At 39.4% G+C, this 5,385-nt stretch overlaps 1 protein-coding gene across 7 annotated transcripts in view; it reads left to right on the top strand.

Moving 5' to 3' along the window:
- sdk2b (sidekick cell adhesion molecule 2b) overlaps positions 1–5,385 on the top strand; it is a 315,126-nt gene that overhangs the window by 152,229 nt on the left and 157,512 nt on the right. The gene's annotated exons all lie outside the window — the stretch shown is intronic.

Below are 5,385 nucleotides of genomic sequence, written 5' to 3' on the forward strand. Positions count from 1 at the left end.
AAAAAAAAAAAAAAAGAAATTCAGAATTTTTCAAGATTTTTTAATGGAGTCCAAGCATATCGGTATTAATCATCAGAGAGATTGAAGAGCTGGTCATCATTTTAAAATATTCAGAATTTCATATTTCAGTCCCAAGTACTCTTCAATAGCTGCAGGTGTGCTTGGCAAACATGTGTACCAAATCTCAAGATGCCCCTCTGTTAATAACATGTTATCTTGTCTTTTCCATTGTGGGGATTATTGAGCCTCTGTGCAATGTTATATTTATTCAGGCTGAAACTGAAAGTCATGGATTGCTAATTAAAATAAATAGGAAAAGTAAAATTTGTACAAACATTGGCAAACAGGAAGAATGCCAACTGGCTTTAGCAAATATAAACATCACAGTAAAAGACAGAAAATATGAGCAGCTAAATGGCAAAAAAAAAAAATCAGGTCTGAGTGTGTTTTATAAGTTGATGCCAAGTTTACAGCAAACATCAGTGTTTAATTTAACTTGAGCCAGAGCTAAAACTGGAACATGAGAGGCAGTATGTCTAAAAAAAAAAAAAAAAACAGGCGAGTTTCCCCGTCAGTTTTCCTTAAGCGGAGGGTTTTTGTAAATAATCTCCTTTTCTTCAGCTTTGTAATGTTTTTGAAATCTCAGGTTAAAAAAAACAAAAAAACGTGTGGAGTAAGCATCTCCTTTGCTAAATTTTACACCTAGAAATCTCCTTACTTTGCCAAAGTTTCTGTTACCTGTTGTGTGATGAGACAAAATGTTTCAGGTTAAAAAAAAACAAAGAAAACAGCACATTCAGGACCATAGCAGGACTTAAGCAGTAAAAAGGAAAAGACGTGGTAAACATTGTTGTCAGGTTGCTCTTAAATTAAGTGTGTGAATTTACAACAATTCATTTGAAGCACTGTGAAACTTCAACTTCTATGGATAACCAAAACTATGATTACTTATTTTTTTATGGCTCTTGGATTATACCCTACATTCAGCCCCAACCTATGGAAGTATAGTGGATATGATACAACAAATTGAAGATTTATAATGGAATTCAGATGAAATCTGAGGAAGAGATTATTACAGAGATATAGACACCAATGAGAATTTAGTAAAACTTGACAAAAGTGTTTTTGTTTTTTTTTTGTTTTTTTGTTTTTTGTGGCAAGTTTATTGGTAGTTTCAGCACCGACATCCAAACGGTTTCCATAAGGAGATGTGACCTTGCAGCACAAATTCAAGTCCATCTGCCCTCTGCTTGAGCAGCAGTCTGAGCCCTGATGGGGATCAGTTTTATCGGCGAGACATAAAAACACACACACTTTGCTAATCTCGCTGTGGGCGATGTTAAACACCCAACTTGCTCTACGTTATTCTGTGTAATTATTCTTCGGTGGCTTTGTGTCACTGTTTATCATCACGCTCTGCTTTCATCTGTGGTCTTATCCATGGAGACAGCCTCCTGCTGCCAGCTTCACCAGGACCATGGCCAGCTACATAAACATTTCACTGACAAGGACGGTCAACTGTTTACTGACAAAGCAAAAGTCTTACTGGCAGCAGCCACATATGGGTGTGGAGATGTGGTTGCGCGTGTGTGCATGTTCGTACTTCTTTCTGTGTCCTTGCGCCTCAGCGAGCCTCTGTGTGCCTGTTCCGAATGCGACAGAGAAGCAAACAGACGATGACAAAGAGAACTCCTGATGTACAGACACTTTTTCAGTTCGGACACCTCCAGGTCTCTCTGCAGGAATCCATTTGTTGTTCCTAATGCTGAGTGCATTGATTTTTTTTTCTTCTTTTTTTTCGTCTCCATTCTATCTCTGGGCATCAAAAAAAAAGAGCAAGAGAAAAAAAAAGAAAAAGAAAGCTTTTAATTTTCATAAACTGTTGTGTTGTTTTTTATTTATTTTTTTATTTTTTAATCAAAGCTCTTTCTATGCCACTCTGCATTTGTCCCCTCGACAATTATCAAGATATGTGAAGGTTGGTCAGTCATATTCACAATATTTGCCTGGGAGTATTGATTCTGAATCGTGCATAACCATTTTAATGTCTGGTTTCTTGGAGCAGACATTAAAATGTGTCAGCGTTGCACATTAGCTTATTGATGAACGACAGCGGGTCTGTCTTGACAAGCTAGGTGTATGATCTGAATTTTGAGTGTAAAAAAAAAAAAAAAAGGAACAATATTTATTAAAAGTACAACATTTTGAAACCATCGAAGACTGTAAGAAAGTATTAATTCCGTTACTAGAACCCTTCTTTTTAACTTTTCAAAAAATATCCACCAACTTTCTGCAGTCATCTTTTCCAGACAGCACAAACGGCTCTGGTCTCTGAGATGCTATTCATGTAATATGTATAAATAAATAAAAAAGCGCCTAGGGTTTCCCTTAACTGTATGCATGCCGTCTTATTTAAATGTGGAGCAAAGTATGTTAAAGCAAAAAGACACTCTTTCTTCCTTCCTTTTTAGTAGCTGATGTGTCAGTGTGTCTAGGTTCAGATTTAGGACATGCAAACCCAAGTTTACACACGCAGCACCTGAGGATAGGTCCATTTATGTAGTACTTACTTTCCAGTAGTTTTGAACTGTACTGGAACCCTGCCTATAATGCTTGACTGATCCTACTCCCACGTGTGCCGTCTGCTATCAGTTCTACATTTGCCAGCTTCTGTACATATTTTGTACATTATTCAAAGTATGTCCAAAATCAAACCATACACTTTGGATTTTTAACTTCTTTTTTATTTTATTTTTTTCTAGTGAGGATGTTATTGCACCTCTATTACTTGCTCATAGATCATAATTAAATTTGTAGATCTGAGATTTTTTTTTTTTTTTTTTTCTAGTGAGGATGTTATTGCACCTCTATTACTTGCTCATAGATCATAATTAAATTTGTAGATCTGAGAGAGGGCGGGGGCGGGAAGCAGCATTTTCTATTTTCATGGAAACATATTCAAATTAGTCGCATACTGATTCATTTGCAGACATTACAGGTGCGGTGATTTTTCATTTGACTCTGTCGATTTTAAAGTGCACGCACACAAGAGTGAGAGGTCACAACATTTAATTAGTGACAGCCAGTGAATCGGCTGCTCAGCCACCTCATACTCTCACTTAACCCCCTCATCTGTTGGCATTAAACCAGTGAGGACCTTTTTTTTTTCTTTTTAATTTAAAACACAAGTGATAGACAGAAATCATTTCACAGTTAAATGAACTATGAGCATCACCTGATGCCAGTGAGGGATTCCTCAAACCAAGGATATTACTTTTACAAAATGTCTGACTTATGAGGCTGACTGCTGTAACCCTCTGGGTAGCTGCAATATGTACTCCGGTTGAAAGCTGAAAGGGCCGCTGTTTTATTGTTCTTTTATTGTCTGAGATGTCTTTGATTAAGTTCAGCACAGTGGTTGTTCGTTTTGAAGACAAATGTTTCTTAGCCCGCAGTGGTGTGCTGACTAGAGCAAAGACTGAACCAAAGTATTAATGCGGCTGATGTCAGCGCCGACGTGGACTACATATTTCTGTGCAGATGTGTCTGAGTGGGAGAGGAAATTGGTATGAGAACAGCAGCTTCTGGCATTTTGCAAGCCCCAAGCCACATTCACTCACTGGCAGACAACATATGACGGTTGTCCAGTGGGTCCATAGGAAGCAGATGCTCGTGTCACTGGTTGTTTAGTACAGTAATCAAGCTGCTTAGAGCAGCCAGACACAACTCCATGGCGTTCGACTGCGAACACTCGAAGGTCAGACAGACATTTGACACATCGACCAAGTTCAACATATACAGAAAATAAAAAAAAAATAAAAATAAAAAAATCAACTATCTTGCTCATCGAACTTAATCAGAGTGATGGAGCAATATCAAGTGCGGATTTTCTGCATGAATGGCAGGGTCAACAGTTCAAAGCGAGCTTGAAATCCAGGTATCTGGCACAAATGGCGCTATCGGATCCAACAGGAGCTGCTGGATGTCTAAGCCAAGGCTTTCATGCCTGTTCTCTTTTGTTTGGCTCAAACAAAGCAAAGAGGGTCTCAGTCCACTTTCAAGAGCACTTGAAAGGTTAGTTTGTGGCAGACACGCAAAGCCAACCACCCACAGAACTGTAGTCGGTAGCATTCTCACCTGAAAAGCTAAATTGCAAATGCATTTATGACATCTGCTTGCTGTTGATGGCAAATATACATACAGAATGAGGGATCTTTTTAACGGCACCAATGAAGTTTCATTTGCCCACAGAACACTGGTGGTGATGACGGGAAAAGTTCAAAGAACAAAATGCCAGCGCCAAGAAATGTAAAATGTTCATATTTGTTCACAGTATATTTAGGGTTATGGAAAGAATTGTTCAAGCTTAACGGTGATAATAGCCATTTCTAGGTTGAGTTTACACAAGTTGAAATAGACGACAGATTCACAACATCATGTAGCCTTTACCTTTAGATTTATTCGTTTAACATGGAAAGTCTTACACAAAGTAGTTTTGTTACTTTTTTGCTTTTAATGTTCACCTGTAAGTATGGGTGGAATGACTCCAAGAAAAACAACTTTGTTTTTGTTACATTTTTTAGATAATGGGTTTTTCTTCCTTCATTTTTTTTAATGTTCTTTCCAAGAGTTTTGTGATCTCAGTAGAATAAAGAAAATGAATGAAATTTCAGAGTGAAAAAGATTTCGCAAGACCGAAGCAAATTGTGCATTTCGATAAGGCAGCAAAGGTTTTCAACCGGTTCCCGTAGCCTGATGAAGTCGACCGTTTGCGCAAACATGCATTGCATTAGCTGTCTCAGCCACCTACACACACGTGCAAATACACACACCAACAAAATCCTCTTTCCTACATGACTCACACTTTGCTGCCCCCTCATTCATCAATAGTGCCGGAACAACTGGGCCAGGGGTCAGGGTGCCGCTGCAGCAGGCAGGCAGTAGAGGTAGAGAGGGATTTAACAGCAGGCAGCGTGCCCTAAAGAAACAGCTCCACTATTCCTGCCAGCCCTCCAGATGGATTAGCACTCCATTACATCACTTGCCTCAAATTGCAACGGCTGTGTGTTGGACTTTGATATGCTTGTCAGGTGACACCAAAACCACATGGCATCACACCCGGCTAGAAAGCCCCAGCTTCATGATGGTGTGTGTGCGTGTGTGTTGGGTAAATTACAGACAGGGCGCAAGATTCATGCCTGATCCGATCTGTCCGAGTGAACTCTGAGCCCACTGTGGAAGTGATTGTATGCTTCCGCAGTGGATGGCTTTCAGGTGTGGCACTAATGTTTTTACTTTGTCATTTCGGCTGTGTTTTAGGATCCTCCCGAGTGCCTGTGTGTGTGTGTGTGTGTGTGGGTGTGTGTGTGTGTGTGTGTGTGTGTG

Source organism: Poecilia formosa, unplaced genomic scaffold (assembly GCF_000485575.1).
Source record: "Poecilia formosa unplaced genomic scaffold, Poecilia_formosa-5.1.2 Scaffold7, whole genome shotgun sequence".
Lineage (NCBI taxonomy): Eukaryota > Metazoa > Chordata > Actinopteri > Cyprinodontiformes > Poeciliidae > Poecilia > Poecilia formosa.